Source organism: Aedes aegypti, chromosome 2 (assembly GCF_002204515.2).
Source record: "Aedes aegypti strain LVP_AGWG chromosome 2, AaegL5.0 Primary Assembly, whole genome shotgun sequence".
Taxonomy (NCBI): domain Eukaryota; kingdom Metazoa; phylum Arthropoda; class Insecta; order Diptera; family Culicidae; genus Aedes; species Aedes aegypti.
The window spans coordinates 265,356,214-265,376,746 of NC_035108.1; the positions used below are offsets into that span (position 1 = coordinate 265,356,214).

The 20,533-nt window shown below is 42.4% G+C and overlaps 1 protein-coding gene and 2 long non-coding RNA genes across 5 annotated transcripts in view; all 3 read right to left on the reverse strand.

Moving 5' to 3' along the window:
• LOC5572932 (ADAMTS-like protein 1) overlaps window positions 1-20,533 on the reverse strand; it is an 844,534-nt gene that overhangs the window by 169,642 nt on the left and 654,359 nt on the right. The gene's annotated exons all lie outside the window — the stretch shown is intronic.
• On the reverse strand, window positions 6,208-7,284 carry LOC110676574. Its single transcript, XR_002500526.1, has 4 exons — window positions 6,957-7,284; window positions 6,802-6,899; window positions 6,643-6,744; window positions 6,208-6,585 (listed from the first exon to the last, which is right to left on the reverse strand). It is a non-coding gene; the product is annotated as an uncharacterized LOC110676574 (long non-coding RNA).
• Window positions 14,626-15,317, reverse strand: LOC110676575. The gene is made up of 3 exons (XR_002500527.1): window positions 15,282-15,317; window positions 15,123-15,224; window positions 14,626-15,065 (listed from the first exon to the last, which is right to left on the reverse strand). It is a non-coding gene; the product is annotated as an uncharacterized LOC110676575 (long non-coding RNA).

The following is a 20,533-nucleotide window of genomic DNA, read 5'->3' on the forward strand; positions in this document are numbered from 1 at the left end:
TACTATTGAGAAGCTGCTGCTGCTGATGATGATGATTCAAAACCAAAGCCCGGGGAATAATTCGTGTTCGTCCTGCATCTTGCTGCTCGTAGCCATTCGCTAGGTATCAATCCAGAAGGTCCTGATTTCCCGGCTGCCCTCCACCGAGCTCACAAGGCACACCCGGAACCCGGAAAACGGCATTTGCATAAAAACTGTTTGCTCACAACGAAAATCAACTCAAAACGACGAAGTCGACGACGGGACTGACGAGATTGGAAGCGAAACACTGGGGCCAACGAGAGGATGTGGCTTCGAAAAGCATTGACTAACTCGGGCACTCGAAAAAGCACTTATCTACCTTTTCGACGGATTTATTTCCCATCAATTTTACTCTCGCTCCATGGTTTTGCCGGTGGGATGATCTGGTGATGAATTATTGGAATTCTTTTTACCGGAGTGGATGGATGACACGATTTCCACACTGACTGCTTGGCAAATGGGCTTTCGACAAGGATGGTTTGCAGTTTACTGCAATCGAAGCATTAACTATCTCTGTATGGAACTCTGAGAGGGTAATTTGGGGGTTTGATTATCCATATTTGCCGTTTTACGGATCGATCGGTTTCTGATGAACACAAAATTTTATAGTTGACCTGAACCAGCAGTGCAAGGTTTTGAACTTTTAGGAATGATTTCGATTTTCGGTTCGATGTAATTTGTTCCACAACTTTTTCGATGTTGTGAATATTCAAATAATATGACAAAAATTTAACCGTAAACATCTTGAGTAGGACCCTCCAAATGTACGCATTTGGACCCCTACTTAAAAGCTATAATTTGGGTAAGATCCGTCAACTTCTTGGAGATTACAAACGAGCTTATGGAGAAAATCGACCATATGGGAAAAATAGTTGCACCACATTTTCGACCACAGCTACGCTGTATTCGATGGAATTCTTTCGTTGTCGACTTGATGATTTATCTATCAATGGATAAAAGACTGCAACAAAATGTAAGTATGTACCGTTTTGATTCATATTACGGACACTTAAGGACTCAGGGAAATATAACCCAGCATAGAGCATACAAAATAAATCATTCTGTATGATTCCTTAGCGCTATCGAACATCGGAAGCCCTTTACTTTCGAACGGTGGGTGAAGAATACGCTTCCGCAACTTCAATAATTTTAAATAAATCAAAATGTGTGGCCTTTTCATGATTCTTATTCCGGACGCTTCCTCACTTTTGCCTCATATTCCGGACACTTTGAATCGAATTCCGGACAGCTCATGAGAATCATTAATGGAACAGTCAAATCGTCAATCGAAATCGTTAAACCACCAAAGAGACATCTAAGGTAGTTGGGCATTATAAATTTTCAAAGATATTTATGGAAAAAGTTAACTTAAACAAGCCTTGAAATTGAGAACCTTTGAACAGCAAAAATTGAAACATTTCGCGTGAAATGTTTCCCATACAAAGTAGAGTGTCCGGAATTTGAAGCTGTCCGTAATATGAATCAAAACGGTACTTTCCTTGATAAACAAACAAGTTAAAATTAAGAAAACTGGAATGTGGGTCAGGCCATCTAAACCATTTTTCTCGATGTCTACTGTTACAGATAGGATTAACTTGCGATTAACGAAGTTGATTTTAATCGCACTGTGGTTTCTGCTACTTAGATGTTCGGTTATAAATAAAAATAATTTTTACATGCGAAGCACACCTCATAAAAAAGGGCGGGGGATGTTTATTATGACACTCCTCCCACCCTTCGTGATTTAAATATTCTTTTGTGATACGTATACCGTAACAGTAAACATAATTGTACGAATAGACGTTAAGAACGACAAGGAAGGTTTATTCAGTCGTTCGTGTACATCTCTAGTTTGCAGTGAGCTTCAAGAATTCATCATTTAAGGTGAAGATGAATCGAAGCGAAACATAAAATTTTCAAGAGCACAAATCTGGAGCACTAAACATCCCTTTAAGCTGAAAACCTAATGGAATGGTGGATTGCAAGCTTGGAAATAAAATACTTCTGAAAATTTTCAGCCAATCGTAGTGGAATCTTAAGAATCTAAGCCATAGCCTCAGAATTCCTAGTGAGCGCTTGGGCAAGCGTTATTTCCTATCGGAATCCTGCACACTTAATTTAGAATGCCGAATCTCGGCTGCACTGCTGAGTAGTCGGAAAAGAAATTTCCTGGGATTCAAGGAAATAAAAAATGCCGTTTATCAGTTAATCGTGCTCTATTACTAAATAACCGGATAATTTGTATGCTGAATCTCGGTTCACATTGAAAAACCGAGATTCGCACAGCCGAGGTCGTGAAAAAAAATAAGTGTGTAAGTGAATTTCTGATAACTGCCAAAAACGGAATCCCAGTGTATACATTTCTCGCGTGTAGTATCATAAGGCGTATCTGCATTGATCGGTTTCTCTTCGTCGATTTTTTATTCAGACTAGTACCGTTTTGATTCATATTACGGACAGCCTCAAATTCCGGACACTCTAGTTTGTAAGGGAAACATTTCACACGAAATGTTTCAAATTTTGCCGTTTAAAAGTTCTTATTTTCGTGGCTCGTTTTAATAAGCATTTTCCAAGAAAATCCATGAAAATGTATTATTCCCAGCTGCCTTAGACGTCTATTTAGTGGTTTGACGATTCCAATTGATAATTTGACTTTTCCATTTAGGATTTTCATGATCTGTCCGGAATTCGAATCAAAGTGTCCGGAATATGAGGCAAAAGTGAGCAAGTGTCCGGAATTAGAATCGTGAAAAGTCCACACATTTCTATTTATTTTAAATTATTCATGTTGCGGAATCAAAATCTTCACTCGCCATTCAAAACTTAAGTGTTTTGGAGGCTCGTTAACGCGAAGGAATCATACCGAATGGTTTATTGTACCGTTTTGATTCGAATTCCGGACAGCTTCTAATTCCGGACACTCTACTTTGTATGGGAAAGGTTTCAATTGAAATTTTTCAAAATTTCCTGTTTGAAAGTTCCCAACTTTCAGGCGCGTTTTAATATGAATTTCAAATAGCAATCCATGAAAATTTATAATGTGCAACTTGTTTTGACGTTGCTAATACGAATGCGAGAGTTTATTTATAATTTAACTATTAAAGTTCTTCTTTTCATGAGTTGTCCGGAATTTGAAACAAGGTGTCCGTAAAATGAAGCAAAAGTGAGGTTGTGTCCGGAATAAGAATCATGGAAAGATCATTAATTTCTATTTATTTTAGGTAATTCAAGCTTTGGAATCCGAATCTTCGCCCACCGTTCGGAAGTTGAGTGTTTCAAAAATCTGATAACGCACAGGTATCATACAATATGTTTCAATTTATATGCTTTTCAATCGATTATACTTCACAGGGGCCTTAAGTGTCCGTAATATGAATCAAAACGGTATATGCTTTTTGATGAATTATACTTCACTAAGGCCTTAAGTGTCCGTAAAATGGATCAAAACGGTACATGAAATTCAATCGGTTTTTGTAAAATTTTACCATGCAGTATGACGAAAGACGGATGTGTACTTTCCACTGAACGGAAAATGTTAGTCAAAAACAGTCTCCCGGCCTAATAATTTTCTAAAGAGAAATCGATCACTACAGTTACGCCCTTATGATACTGAACGCGAGATTTCTTCATTATTGCTGCCATTCTGTTTTTGTTTCGCCCCCTAAATTCAATTTAACAATTTTTCGCCCCCTTGGACCTGAAAATAAACCCCAAGTGGCAAATTCGCTCACTTTGGGGATCACTGGTCTAAGCTAATCAGAGCTATGGGTAGGCATGCTGAAGACTGTAACGCGCAAAAACTGGTCAACTTCAAATTGATGCATTTTTATTGAAAATTCATTAAAAAAAACTGAAATGCTGCATTTGGAATTTCAGTGTATATAAGTTAACGAGAGATCGACACCACCATGTAGAAACACTCGTCACTACCAGGTCCGGCCCCTAGAAGCAACGTTGGCAGTTCCACGCTAAGCGCAGCACCGACGAACAGCATCAGCACAAAACCCGTAAAGGTTGCATCAGGTGGCAACAGCTTTCCGATAGCAAAGTAGAGGTAACCAGAAGACTCGTGCTTACATCAACATTCCAGAAATGCGGCCATCCGGTAGAAATGAACGATCATCAAAATCAATATGGGCCGATGCACAAGTTCACTAATTTGACGTTTAATCGGTGCCGAATTCACTAGTAGCCACGGTACCGCTCAAACGTCAAATAGTGAACTCGTGCATCGGTCCATTGTTACTCAAAGCTCAAATAAATGTTCAGTCTTCCGCAAACGAGAAGAAAAACCCTAATTTGAAGAGTCAAGTTAAAAGTTATACAATGGTTGCTATGATGAGTTATCAATTTTTGCTCTCCAGTTTTCAAAATGACGTCCAAGTAAGAGGAACAGCGTGTCAAAATTTTGCTCGCGCGGTAAGAGAATCCGAAGTTCTCGGACGAAACTTATGTGGAGGAGGAATTTAAAGCAGCTTTCGGGACAGAAGTCTTATACCGCATTAGGAAAAAGGAAGGTGATTGGCATGTTCAAAACTATCAAACTATCGAAATTCCAGGAACAATACCTCGTTCGGCATCTCATATGCACGTGTGGTCCAAAAAGTGACATTTTCTATGAATGCCTCGAAAAGCGGCTGCTATTATTCCTGAAGCAACATGTGCTGTTCTGGCCAGACTTGTCGAGCTGCTACTGGGGGAAAAAGGCAATCGAGTGGTACGATGCGAACAACGTTGTTTTTTGGTACCCAAAGACCACAACCCTCCCGATTGAAGTGTGCTCCGGAAGCCCAAGCAAGTAGTTTCTTTGTTTTCACAGCCGGAGTGCTTTTGTTTTCGGTTTTCGCGTTTTGCTAGGCAGTGCTGATGACGAGGTAATTGGCAGCTACCCTATCGACGATGAATAATCAATTGGTGAGCTCGTTTCATGCTTCTATTTCAAAAAGTCATCCATTTAAGCACATATATTTCGTGACAATGGGTAAAATGTTACGTTTATGTAGTCATTGAACAAAAACATGGATTAGTTCGTCACTCCAAGTGTCGACATATTCTGATTCATATTTTACTTAACAAATTGAAATAAACAAACCATCACTTTTGTTTTTGTAATTTAAAAAAATAAAAAAATACCGTAAAACGGGGTAACTTTGATAGTTTTTTCGAAGAAAATTTGAATATTTTTGCATGCTGTTTCAAAGATTTACAATTTATATTTTTAAAACAAGTACTGGCATCCTGGCTATCGATTACAGTTGATAAATTGGCAAAAGATTTATTTTGAATGGATATATAATTTTCTGTTTTGATAATGGAGTATGATTCGAACAAAATTGAATAAATTACGAACATTTGTAGGGCATTGCATACCTCTAGGCGTTTAACGTTATATGGAAATTTCTGACTTAGATTACAAAAATGGTCCCAGTTTGTGAAAATGCTATTCGCTAAGAGATTTTAGACCGTATTCAAGTTCTATGATAACTAGGCTGTCAAAGATAAGTGGCCAACTATTCAAAACTTTATCAAATAGTGATCGTAGAACAGATTGTTTGTAAGCGTTTGGAAAATGCTAAAATTGTGTATTTTTTTTAAATTCGTGTAAAAAGCCTAAAATGTTCTTGATTCAAATGAAAACATCTCTTACATGAAGTGTCATACTAATATTCTTTAGTTTTGCATTCGTTTTGCTTAACTGATTAACAGAAATTATGATATTTCGATAAGTATGTGGTGGGTTACGCACTATCAAAGTTACCCGCATTATCAAAGTTACCCCGTTTTATGGTACTTTGAATGGTTCGATACTAAGAGTGAGAGATGTTATTTTTTGATACTGATGAAGGGTTCTCCATCAAAACTATATTATGTAACTTATGAATCCTCCCTACTGAAAAAAGCATGTTATAGTGTTAAGAGTCAACTGTTTAGGGGAGAAGCGAACACCCCTGGACAGTTCCGGCTCACTCAAAACACGCTAAACCAGACTGAATAAGCTTATAAGAACATGATTTTATTTGCCTTTCTGGGTTTGCTCACCCGATATAGGTTATATCTAATCCTATGGCCCTAAAACTCCTAATTTCGGCTCATATCGAGCAAATTTCTCTTAAAATCTAACATAATGCTTCATTTTGGTGGTTTTAGAGTAACTTGTGCATTTGCTCACCGCTCTACTGCCTCACCCTGTACCAATGCCGTCCGCTGCGCAGGATCCTTTCTCGCTGGGCGATTCGATTCGCGCCGTGTCTCGTGGGCATGCAAACCTGAAGGACCCTCTAGATGGCCGTTCGTGCTTGGAGTTGAGGCTGGGCACCTGGGGCAAAGAAATACGCGCTGTCGTGTCTGTCTGGTATCAACCTCTGCGGTCAGTTTACACGTCCTTCGACTTGCAATCGGTGTGCGATCCGCATCGTCGAGTGGGGCCGACCCACTAGCACCGCGGGCCGTTGGCGTTCGTTCACTGGAGAAGGCCTACAGAACGAATCCTTGTTCCAGCCCTGTGTCTGCGTCGTCGTCTCTCCGGAGGTCTAGTATGCAGTATCCCACGTGTGGAAAAAGGCCCTATGAAACAGCGGTTGTTAGAAAACGTCAATTGTCTTCAGATCTCGCTAGACTCACCCTTCTGGGGCCTTTCTGTCCTCCCGGATTGCTTCGGGTGAAACTGAGTGATTGTAGGAGTACTAATCTCGTGACTCTCCTCCTGGGATTCTGTGGACGTTCCTGTTAGAATGTGCGAGTTACTCGTTGGGTTCGCTTACACGAATGCTTTCAACTTACGGTTGTGAGTTGATATTTCCTAACGTCCTACGCAGTCGGATGACCTCACTGCGACGAGTTCTTGTGGTGTTCCAGAGTTCCAGAACCGACCAGAAAATCTGCGTTGAGGGGATGTATTACAAATGAGGTTAAGTTTTCCCACATGCGAGACTTACGACTGGGACCAGAATTCGTGCGCACTCCCTGTTCCCAAAATTTGCTCTTTCTGCTCGCTAGAGCGTTGTTCTAGCGATTTTTGGGTTCGTCTTGAAGCGGTCTGATGTGCTGCGAGGACCCGGATCAACTCTAATATGTCGTGGGTTTTGCACGACGCCGGAACGACTTTTCCCAACGAGACTCACGACCGAACTGCACGCGATATGATTCGTGCTCACTCTTCTGTCCGACACAAAGTTTTCTCCTTCTCTTGTGACTGTGGTGGCAACGGAAGTTCAGCTGTCATTGTACGTGACGGTTGGCTGAGAGGGCAGCAGCGCAAGAAAATTTGGCGCTCTCGCTTCTTGTCAATTTAGTGACAGGGCTAGGAGCTATTTTTGTATAGATTCTGGTTACATGTTAAACTGTTCTAATGCTTTTTTCCACCATAACTATTCTAACGGTCATAAATTTCTACACCACAATTTGAAACGCAACATAACATTACCAAAGCGGCAGAGTTTTTCATGAGGCGAGGAATAGTAGCCTCATGAAAAACTCTTCAACTTCCTTCAAGAAGTCGGTCAGAGACGGATCATATCAGAGACCATAGAGTCGAGCTCTAGTGATTATTGACTTAAAGTTAATTTCACAAAACCTTACAAAACCTCAAACTAAATGTACCAGTTATCTCTGGCAAATCGCGATAGTGTACCAACTGTGTCTTGGCAAACTGTCTCTGACTGAGTTCTTTATCCTTTATCTCATGACATTCCTGCTGCCTCGGCAGACATTTAGCTTAATCCTATTTAGTTATTTTGTAAACTGGATTGGATTAAACATAAAACATATATTTACATATTTTGGATAGTTTGGTTGGGTATATCGTATTGTCTGGCCTAGAGTAAAGGGGCATTTCCTCCCCTAGAATCGTCATGAGCCCATGTTAGGAGTTTTACCGCGCCCCCGGTCACGTTACTTTCAGTGGAGATTTCATGACGACCCTCTAAAGACAACTGATATGGATGGATCTATGTTTTGAGTTTGCTATCTATGGACTACTCTTTCGAGTTTTGACACCATTCCAGGCTTTTGATTCTTGCTGCCGTTTTACGTGTTTTCGCTGGGGCGCTATTGTGGCTGATGTTGCCCATAGCCGGTGTTATATGGTCAAAGTTGGGAGGTAGACTTAGTAGTTGTTGTTGCTCACCGAACTCGTCTGCACGATTTGTCCCGAACGGCTAACGGTACTGCCACTTAGTGGGTTTTGCACAGTTTGTTCACCAGATTCTTGTTTACATAGCTTTATGCATATGGCTTTCGCGGTGGCTCATCGTCGTGTTGTAGTGTTACTCTCAGTACCGAACAGGACGTTGCTCCTCTGCGCCGGATAGTGGCCGTAAGCGTCAACCTCCGTCGACCCGGCTTTTTGGGCCCTCGACCCAAGGCTTCTGCTCCTCCAATCCAGTAACCGTGCTGCCGTGCTGAAGAGTTCCCTGCAGCCCGTTTCCAGTCTAACAGGGTGCGATTTCTCCCGATTCGCGAACGGCGCGTGGTCCGCCCCCTGGCGCGATGGGAGCGTGTTGGGACCACTTGATTTGGTTGATCGCTGTGCGTGTTATCGCTACCTTCCGCAGAAGATTGGTGGTCGCCTAGCTGAGGCTGTCTTTGGAGCTGGATTGGTCGAGGTGGAGAGGTAGTTTATCCCAGTTGTTGCTCATCACACCTCACTGAAGTCATTTTCACCGTATGATGACGGATTTTATTGAGCGCAATGCTCCTGGTTAGCAGAGTTCATCTGCAGACATAGCTTGACTTCTAATCCGTCTTTATGTCCTTCGCGTGGTATTGACCCTTTCTCCCCGTGAGGACGTCTTCTAACTCGTACAGGTTTGCTCCTAAGACCTTTCTGATAACGGCTGGTGTGAACTTAGGCTTTAGTTTCTGGTTGATGTAGTCTGCCTTTGAAGATAGTTCAAAATTTCGCCGCCAGATTACGTCTCCTTCTTTGTACGATACCGATCGCTTTCGCAGATCATACCGCTGTTTTGACTTATCGTGACTCTCTTTGATCCGCTGAACGATGAACTCCTGGATCCTTCGAATTCCCGATAATCGCTTGTCCTGCGCCTTTTTTGCCTCTTCTTCCGTGTTCATGTCTTGCAATTGATATAGGTCTGTGTAGAGCACTAGCTCTCTGCCAAAGTTTGCACAGTGAGGGCTCACCCCCGTGGACTCGTGTATCGCGCTGTTTATAGCTGCCGCTATCGACGGTAGATTCTCATCCCAGTTTCGATGATCATCGTCGATGAGTGACCGGATACCTGTAACCAGGACACGGTTGACGCGCTCCGCGTTGTTCACCATGGGGCAGTAGTAAGCTGTTTTCATGTGCTGGATTTTGTGACGAGCTAGCATTGAACGGAATACTACGGACTGGAATTGCTTGCCATTATCCGAGAGGATGATGCGCGGGAAAGAAAACTTTAGGAATACTTCCTTCTCTAGAAACTCCACCATTTTCACCGAGTCTGCAGTGCGCATTGGGTGGATGATTACGTATTTCGTAACCCAATCGACTATAACGAGCATGACTGTGTTCCCCTGTTTCGAGCGGGTGAAGGGACCCACGAAGTCGATGGATACCAGTTCCCAAGGCTGCTTGGCAGGTTTCCCAGCTCCCATCTGTGGCATCAGCGTCGAATTTGGTGCTTTGCTGGCCTTACATGTTTCGCAGCTACGCACGTAACGGTAGATGTCCTGTTGCATTTTTGGCCAATAGAAGTGTGTCTTGATCTTCTGCAGAGTCTTGTAAACTCCAAAATGAGCTGCTGCTGGTGAATCGTGAAAGCGTTGCATGATCTCATTACGCTGCATCTGTGGTACTGCCTTCCTCCATCTATGTGTAAGTGCTCCTGTTTCATCCGTGCTTCTGCAGTTCTTGTACAACTCATTGTTCAGTACGCGGAACTCTGGAAATCTATGCGGCTGCTTGTTCACTCGTTCGCGCATTTCATTGTACCATGCATCTGTTGTAGCACTTGTGCTGAATATTGTTGCGCTAACGATTCTCGAAAGTGCGTCAGGCACCACATTGATCGTTCCTTTTCGGTACTTGATTTCAAAATCAAACGCGTTCAAGCGAAGCAACCACCGACTCATCAGCGCCGTAGGGTTTTTCAGCGATTTCAGGTAACTCAGCGCCGCATGATCGCAATAAACCGTGAATTTAACACCCTCGATATAGCCGCGAAATTTTTCAATCGCTCTAATGACCGCCAAGCATTCTCTCTCGGTCACCGAGTACTTCCGCTCTGAGGACGACAACTTCTGGGAGAAGTAACATACCGGATGTTCCTCTCCGTCCACTTCTTGTGTGAGGACTGCTCCGATTGCCACGTCGCTTGCGTCACAGGAAATGCTGAACGGCGTGGTGTAATCTGGCATGATTAGAACCGGTGCTGAGACCAACACTGACTTAAGCCTGAGAAACGCTTCCTCCGCCTGGCTTGTCCAGCGGAATTTTATTTTCGTTCTAGTTAATTCCGTCAGCGGGGCTGCTATCCTTGCGAAATCCGAAATGAAACGTCGGTACCAGTTGCAGAGTCCGATGAACCGTTGCACTTCCTTGCGATTTACCGGAACCGGGAATTTCACGATACATTCAATCTTATCATCATCAACTTGCCAACCCTTCTCGTTTAGCACATATCCCAAGTACTTGATCTGTTTCCTGCAGAATTTCGATTTGTCTGCTGAGATTGTTAGATTTGCAGCTCTTAGTCTACAAGCGACTTCGTCTAATATCTTCAGATGCTCGTCGAATGTTCGTGAACATATCACTATGTCGTCGAGGTAGTGAAACACGTACGGCTCCATATCGGCAAACAAATGCGTCATAACTCTCGCGAGTGCTTGGCTAGCCGTGCATAGTCCAAAAGGGACAACTTTGAATTGGAAGTGCCCCCTGGCTGGCACTGTGAAGGCTGTTAACGGCCTTGATGAAGGATGAAGAGGAAGCTGCCAGAAAGCGTCCTTCAGGTCAATTGTAGAGATGTATGAGCAACCACCAAGGTTTCCGATGATCGCTGATATTTGTGGAATCGGGTAGCCTTCATTGACCATGACGGAGTTAAGATGTCGAGCGTCTAGGCAAACTCGATACTGGCCTGTTTTCTTCTTCACGGCTACTAATGGGTTATTCCAAGGGGAGAACACGGCTTCTTCAATTACGTCCAGAGCGATCATCCTGTCTACTTCCCTGTTTACTTCTTGTAGCACATATTGTGACATTGGGTAGTATTTCTGTTTTTTCGGCACCGCGTTTCCTACGTCTATTCGGTGCTCGTAGATGGTTGTCCTGCCCAGTGTACCATCGTTTGCTTTAGGAAATTGTGCTACGACTTGGTCTAATCGCTTGCGTTCATTGGCTGTGAGTTCCTTCATTGGCTCTTCGGTGATATCTTCTTCTTCATCGGTTGTTGTTGCTTGCATCGCGCAGCATACGGGCTTAACCCCGAACTTGTTCCAGAAGTCCATACCCAAGATTACGCAGTCTGGTATTGAAGGAACTAGCAAAACCGGTAGCGCTTCATGCCGATTGTTATATCATATAGGTAGCCATGCGTAATTATTGATAGTGTGTCTCGTCCCGTCCGCAGTTTTTATACCGCCTTTTACCACTTCTTTCCGTAGAGCCAACTCTTCGATGATCTTCGTGCATTTACCGCCCAATAACGAACAGTTTGCCCCACTGTCCAATAATGCAGTTAGCTCCCGACCCAGAACGCTGATGACTGCGTGGGGTCTGTTGTCCTGTCCGGGATTAATGATGATTGTGTCCAGATGTTGAATGTCTAGTTCTTCTGAGGGTTCTGGTGCTTGAAGCGAAGAATCCGTCCCCTCTATAGTAGATTCCCCGCCTGTTGGTTTCCCGCATCCGTGCGGCACGTGAAACAGCTACGCAGTGAGTATCCCTTTCTCCCACAGCGGTAGCAAAATAGCACAGCTTGTGGCTTCGGACAGTCCATGAAGCGATGACCCTCTTCGTCGCAATTCCAGCATGTTGTGTTAGAACGACCGCTAATTCCTGCCGGCTGCGCGTACTTGGCTTGAAATGTGCACGGAGGATTCTGTTGGATCGCTGGCTGATGTTGTTGCCATGCCGATTGCTGATGTGTTTGATGCCACGGTAGTTGTTGCTGCTCTAGAACTTGTTCCGCTGGGTGCCTCGCTGGTTGATTTTGTAGTACACTTTGCTGACGCTGCGAAGCTTGTATCGACTCGCTTTGTTGATCGGCCGTTCTGTCCTGATGCCATGTTCTCTGCTGCTGCCCCGGTTGCCACCGTTGTTGATAATGACTAGTATGGTTTGGCGATAGAGATTGAGAAGCTGCTGCTTGCTGTGGTAACCCTGTTCGCTCTTGACTGTTTGAGATCCCTTTGCTGGGCTTGGAGAGCCTACGGTCAAACTGTCCCTTCAGTACGTTCACTTGTTGTAACAGCTGATCCATTCGAGCTTGCCATTCCCCTTCTTCCTCATCCGGAGTCGGCATTCCTTCAGGAAATGACATTTGTTGCGTTGAGAGTGGGTCTTCGATCCTGTTGCATGCTTCTACTGCGTTTACCCTAGGGAACCTCGGTGGCTGTGATTGATAAGGTTTCGCTTGACTCACTGGGGTGGCGAAATTTGGTTCAAGCAAGGCGTTGTGTGGGACTGGAAGTCTACGTTGCCGGTTTAGCAGCATTCTAGTCTCATCATAGCTCGTGCAAACTTCCACCATTTCCTGCAGATTTGCAGGACGAGCTGCTGTCACTATCGCCGCATAATCCGCATTCATGTTTTTCTTGACGATGAAAAACTGTTCTTCTTCTGTTAATGGCGGTGAGATAAACCGGAAAAGCGCTGCGATGTCCCGAAAATATTTAGCGAACGACTCATTTTGCCCCTGGTAGCGGAAGCTGGCCTCTAGTCGAAGTATTTGCGCGTAACCTGTCGGTAGATACTCTCTCCTTATTTCCTTCTTGAAAGTGTCCCAGGAATACAGCAATCGTTGCGACATCGCTCGAGAATACCAATCTAACGCGTCCTCCTGTAGAAGATGTTTGATGGAGGATAACAACGTTCCATCACTTACTCCCTCGGATCTTGCGAATGTTTCAACCCGATCGAGAAAGATGTTTAGCGAAGTGGTGTCTTTCTCTCCTCGAAATTTGAACGGCCAGTTGTGGATGGCTTTTGTCATTCTTCGATCTTCTGCTCGATCCATCGGTGGCTGTACTTGCATTGTTGGTATCCTTCGCGCGAGACGATCCAACAGGTCTGCGTACAGACTTGCATTGTTTGTGATGATATTTCGGTACGTGAGGTCGTTGTAGTTATCATGCAAGCTGTCATCGACGCTTCCCGACGGGACGTGTGTCGTTCTTCCTCGTCCCTCAACGTCGGAGCGAATATTTAGTATGCTTTGTACTGCTATCCCTCTTCCACTGAAGTATCCTAGCGGTGAATTGGATGCTGATGAATGCGGAACGCCGTCCCCTCTGAAGCTTCCATCGTGTTGCAACTGCGCCTGATTGGGACTATTTCCGGAGGGATTTTCCAAAGGAGAAATTCCATTATTGTTGATTTGGTTGATTTGATGTCTGCTGTGTGTTGCCTCTGTTCCTGAGTCAAGATTATCCTGTCTGATGGTGTGCTGGGCCTGCGTATTTACCTGTCCTACGAATGGGGGTGGCGAGGTGATGGTGAGTTGTTCGGTGGGATTTGCAGGAATTCCTAACCGTGCATACGCCCCATCCGTGTTTACTATGCCTGTCTGTCCTGATGCTAGGTCGGTTTGCTTGCTACATTCTTCGTTGGGTTTATTCCCCGAAGGTAACAGATTTGTCACCACAGTTTCACTACGATCTCCGCGCTGACCGAATCGCGATAGAGCACTGTCCACTTCATCTATGAGCACTTTGACAAGCGAGCACAAGGTTTCTTTGGTGCTCGCGAAAGGCGCGAGAGGGTTGATCGCGTCCAGCCTATGGCTGTAGTGAAGGAGACGCGAACGTAATTGCGCTGTAGCAAAAGCGTCTTTCATTTGGATCGCTTCATCAACGAGCTGTTTCAGTTCTCCAATTCTCTTCTGACAAGTTTCAATGTTGGTAGTCGAGCTCATAACGTGCTCTGAACTATGATAAATGGTATTTTGAAGAGCATCTTCTTTGGTTATTAGATCCTTCAACTTTAAAACCTTGTTTCGATGTGTCAAAGGACCAAGGTTGACAACGAAACGAAGTGCTAGTTCGTAGTCAATCTCTTCATCACTCAAATGTGTCAAATCCATTTTAGGTAGCTTATAATTACCTTAATCCAAACCAACCGTAATTGCTCAATGTTAAAGGGAGCTTAACTATCCATAAATTTCAAAATGCCGCAATAACTTAATAGTAATGCTTTCAATGTGGGATATTCAGTTGGGCGCCAATGTTAAGAGTCAACTGTTTAGGGGAGAAGCGAACACCCCTGGACAGTTCCGGCTCACTCAAAACACGCTAAACCAGACTGAATAAGCTTATAAGAACATGATTTTATTTGCCTTTCTGGGTTTGCTCACCCGATATAGGTTATATCTAATCCTATGGCCCTAAAACTCCTAATTTCGGCTCATATCGAGCAAATTTCTCTGAAAATCTAACATAATGCTTCATTTTGGTGGTTTTAGAGTAACTTGTGCATTTGCTCACCGCTCTGCTGCCTCACCCTGTACCAATGCCGTCCGCTGCGCAGGATCCTTTCTCGCTGGGCGATTCGATTCGCGCCGTGTCTCGTGGGCATGCAAACCTGAAGGACCCTCTAGATGGCCGTTCGTGCTTGGAGTTGAGGCTGGGCACCTGGGGCAAAGAAATACGCGCTGTCGTGTCTGTCTGGTATCAACCTCTGCGGTCAGTTTACACGTCCTTCGACTTGCAATCGGTGTGCGATCCGCATCGTCGAGTGGGGCCGACCCACTAGCACCGCGGGCCGTTGGCGTTCGTTCACTGGAGAAGGCCTACAGAACGAATCCTTGTTCCAGCCCTGTGTCTGCGTCGTCGTCTCTCCGGAGGTCTAGTATGCAGTATCCCACGTGTGGAAAAAGGCCCTATGAAACAGCGGTTGTTAGAAAACGTCAATTGTCTTCAGATCTCGCTAGACTCACCCTTCTGGGGCCTTTCTGTCCTCCCGGATTGCTTCGGGTGAAACTGAGTGATTGTAGGAGTACTAATCTCGTGACTCTCCTCCTGGGATTCTGTGGACGTTCCTGTTAGAATGTGCGAGTTACTCGTTGGGTTCGCTTACTCGAATGCTTTCAACTTACGGTTGTGAGTTGATATTTCCTAACGTCCTACGCAGTCAGATGACCTCACTGCGACGAGTTCTTGTGGTGTTCCAGAGTTCCAGAACCGACCAGAAAATCTGCGTTGAGGGGATGTATTACAAATGAGGTTAAGTTTTCCCACATGCGAGACTTACGACTGGGACCAGAATTCGTGCGCACTCCCTGTTCCCAAAATTTGCTCTTTCTGCTCGCTAGAGCGTTGTTCTAGCGATTTTTGGGTTCGTCTTGAAGCGGTCTGATGTGCTGCGAGGACCCGGATCAACTCTAATATGTCGTGGGTTTTGGACGACGCCGGAACGACTTTTCCCAACGAGACTCACGACCGAACTGCACGCGATATGATTCGTGCTCACTCTTCTGTCCGACACAAAGTTTTCTCCTTCTCTTGTGACTGTGGTGGCAACGGAAGTTCAGCTGTCATTGTACGTGACGGTTGGCTGAGAGGGCAGCAGCGCAAGAAAATTTGGCGCTCTCGCTTCTTGTCAATCTAGTGACAGGGCTAGGAGCTATTTTTGTATAGATTCTGGTTACATGTTAAACTGTTCTAATGCTTTTTTCCACCATAACTATTCTAACGGTCATAAATTTCTACACCACAATTTGAAACGCAACAATAGTCATGGAGATGCAGAGGTTTATTAGTAACAATGGATGTCACACTAACATTCCTTTTCTTCCCCGATGACCGTAAGGACGAGGTCGGCGCCGTTATTGATTTAAATATGTTTGATTCTCGAAATTGTACACTGAAGACGGTAAGCTACTCCCAAACTCCGTCTGTTGGTTCCTTATCCAATGTTGAATGCTCTGGTCAATCACGGAGTAGCAACTACGAATTGTACGGTCATCTATGCTCATGTTCATGCTCATGCTCAAAGACCATACATCCCAACATCCCAGAACTTCGCTCTATCGAACGGTATTGGACCTTAGGCCTTGATGGAATTTCATAAAAATTAATTAAACCATGGAAAACGAGAAGCAGTTTAAATCAAACTGGCGTTCGGCGACGGATTTCAAGCTGTCGTTCGCTGACGACTTAATTTTTTTTCGGGTCATACGTTCGTCCCACGATTGCGCGGCATTGCAAGAGGATATAAATATAATGTTTACCGGGTGTAGAAACAACGGTTTGTGCGAGAACTGAAAAAAAAAATGCAAGGTTATATCCTACCCCCATATCAAACTTCCCAATCAACCATCAATACTGCATGAACACCGAAGTACTGCAGCGAGTAACATCTTCATGTGACTTGGGAGTTATATTGACGCAGAACTGACGTTCAAGGAAATATTTCATTAAGTTATGCCGAGACGTCGTAAAGTGAACAGTTTCGCAATGCTGATTATATATGTTCATCATTCGGTTTATTGGACCAAATTTGGCGTAATTTGTTCGACAGAGATTTGTTGAAAATAAGTTTCGATTACGTAATTGTCATGATGGGAAGTAGAAATTTAGTTGAGAAAGTATTTGCTTTGAATCTATGCCTTGCGAAACAACATCTTTCACAAATTAAACCATTCACATTCAGTTCTAACAGGCTTTTCCTACACCATGTATAAAATATTTGTATTTCATTAGAGAATTCCTTGATATTACGTTCGTTTCTTATTTCCAGAAAGAGTTTTATGTTATCGGCATAAATTAATAGTTTATGTTTCTTAAGAATAAAGGAAATGTATATTACGTAGATAATAAAAATTAGAAGTCCCAGGTAAGAACCTTCAGGGACGCCTAAAGTGACTTGAATGGGATTCGATATTATTCCATTGAATTTGATTATTTGTTGGCGATCAGTCAAGTATGATTCAAGCCACCTTAAAAGTCCTGGCCCGATTCAAATTTTTTGAAATTTAAAAACGATTTCACGTAATTGAAGGAGTTTTTTGGACAGGACTTTATCTCAAATTCTTTTTTGAGTTATATTGCTCAAATGCATTGCCGATCGCTTAATTCAGTTGATCACAGATATCCAAATATTTTGCCAAGTACTCATCGTCATTCTTATGTTCTAGTTCTTATGCGCTTTTTTTTTGCGATTTTTAAGATTTTTATGTTTCTGTCAAACCAGATAGGATTTTTCGTGTTTCTGTGGCGCTGCTTGATTCATATGGGAATTTCTTGAGAAATGATTTCAGATAAAATATTATAAAACATATCTACAGCATTTTCAACATTTCCTTCATTCCTAAAAATTGTTTGCCAATTTATATTGTTGATTCTTCGTCTAAAGGACTCATAATTTGCTGAATGGTATTCAAAGACGTATTCGCAGTCGTTGGGTCTATGCTGTTCGTGAATGCTAATCCATTCTTAGTGCCAGGATTTGTATGTCGACATGCTGCGGAGTTGTCTGATATATTCACATTGAAAGTGCTATACTCTGCGTTAGTATGTAGCATCTTTGAGTACGCCTCTCCATTATGGTCCCCGTATCATGTAACGAACGTTGTCTCAATCGAACGTGTATATAAGAGTATCGTACGTTTTGAATGGTGACTGATTCCATGGAACGATCCAAACAATCTTTCTCCATATGCTGAACGCTGTCAACAGATTGAGGCCACTATCTTGCAGACGCGTAAGAAGTCAACGGATGTTAGTTTTCGATATCATCACAAATGAAATTGATTGTCCCGTACTTCTTGAGCAAACACCGCTCTAAATCTCTTCTTGTGGTTTTCGAAACTCTGTATTACTTGCTATTCCATATCACCGGACAAATTACGGCTACAACAATCCGATTGATCCCTATTTGCAATTTATATTCGAACTTTGTTGGGAATTGTAACGAGTTCGATTTTGGTATATCCAAAAACATGTTCAAAAATCGTATAAGTAAGCCATAGGAAATTTAGATATAGTTAGTACAGTCTGTACGACTTTCAGTCGAAGACGATGAAATAAAAAAAATAAACATGAACAGTTGTACCAATTGTATAAAGAAGCATACACTCCCGTGCATAAGTTTGGATTCACCCTCTAAAAATTATACAAAAGTGTTTTGTCCATATCTCTGTGAATACACGTCCAATTGGAAGTCTCTACGGCGCATTTCAAAGACAATGAGTTATTCTTACTTCGTAGGTATTTTCCAAAAACAATTTTTGAATTTTGTTCACCAAAGTTGAGACGTTTTTCAAGAATACACTGAAAAAACATGGCTAATTACCTCAGCAATGGATCGATCAAAATTTGAAATCAATGTGTTATTAGAAGCGTAATCTTATATTCTTTGAGAGCACTCACGAAATTTTGGCGGAAAAATCTAAAAACTATTCAAAACCAGTGAATTTACTTAAACTCGAAAATTCTGTGAAATCTCCAACCAATCATGTACGCGCTATTATTCGTGATTGAAAAAGTTATGAACTATTAGAATTGGTTGAAAAATGGCAGAGATATTGACAAACATGATTTGCGTGCGGCTCAGGTGACCCCAAACATTTGCACGATTTGCATCATACTCAGGAATGAACCCAAACTTTTGCACAATGACTTGAATGACTGTTTCTTTGATTTTTAATCGTTTTTTAGATTTATCCACCAAAAATTCTTGAGTGCTGCTCAAAGAATATAAGATTACGCTTCTAATGATACATTGATTTAAAATTTTGGTCGATCCATTGCTGAGGAAATCATCCATGTTTTTTCAGCGTGTTTTTTGAAAAATGTCACTACTTAAAATAAAAATTTAGTACACTAAACTGAAAAATTAATTTTTGGAAAAAAATACCTATGAAGTAAGAATAACTCAATGTCTTTCGAATACGCCACAGAAAGTTTCAATAGGACTTGTAATCACAGAGGTACGAACAAAACACTTTTTGTATGCTTTTTAGGGGGTGAATCCAAACTTATGCACGGGAGTGTATATAACGATACGAATAAGGACAGACTTCAGTGGGCTTTTCACTTAGTGTGAATGTCGGCTGTGGATCGCTGGCTGCATGCAATGAAGAAGGATCAAATACCTGAGTATCAGCCTTCGGTACAACTGGAGAAGTATGACCCAATACTGATGGAGATGGGTCTTACGTAAAGACATCCATGTACGTTGACTTATAAAGTACTCCCCGTTTCATGGTTCTGCAGCAAGGGTCTCCGGTCATACGGGAAAATTAGTTAATCCATCGCTTCATTCACTTCGTTTTCGATTATAGGACAAAGTCGAAAAATCTAAAAATTATGGTCCAATCAAGATAGTTTATTAGTAGAAAAGAAAGCTATTATGGAGACTAATGTTTGCGTAGAATAACGCATCCTTGAAATATGCATGCCTTTTTAAAAAAGTAGTAATGTTTGAAAATCTTTACAAAATTTAAGCTTCGCCTTAATTTTGAGAAAATTTAGTAATTATTTTGAATATGACAAAATACTTTGGATCTCGCAAGCATTATCAAACATAATCCTTATTTGATAGTATGGATGTATTTTAAACTATAATTGAACTAAATGTGGACAAATTAAAATTTTGGTTAAGCACCTCCAGTCTCCCAGTTTCGGACAGCTCAATTTGTTTTATGATATCTTTGTAATTATTGAACCAGCGTCTCAAAATACATTCATTATTGATGCATTTAGTCGATCCTGTAGTGGGTGCCATCTTTCACAATCGATCAATTTGGTACTAAAATACATCATCAAAATGCAATGTCAAAATTCATATTTATATTTTATGCACTTTAAAAACGATAGTATTTATCATAAATGGGTAACAAGAGCACATAAAACTATATTTTTGAATTATGAATATAGTGGCTTAAGCTTCCGGTACTGGGGGATCTCCCCCTATCTCTGTGTGCCATTAAGCACAAGCAAATTCCTACATACATGAAGCACAATCAAAAACTGCATTTTCCCAAACATCGAATGACCCAATTAGTTCATTTATGAATGGCGGAACCAAAAAATTAGAGTTTTAGCGGTGTATCGTGTGGCTAGCGTTTCATTACAAACAAAAAAAAGTTCATAACTATCCCTCGCATAAATGCCCAAAAATTTTACGCTATTGAAGAATGCCCCATGCTGAAAGGCACAGATACCCAACTTTTTCAACGCCACCATACAGGATAGTAGCCAAATCACATTACTTTGCAAGCCAAGCTGCGCCTGAGCGGCGTTGATCGGATTGGATGGTGATCGGAATCAATCTTGCCATCCGAAAATTTGGATGCCAAAATTCAATCCTAAGGTACAACAGGGTTACCGATAAATAATCAAAAAA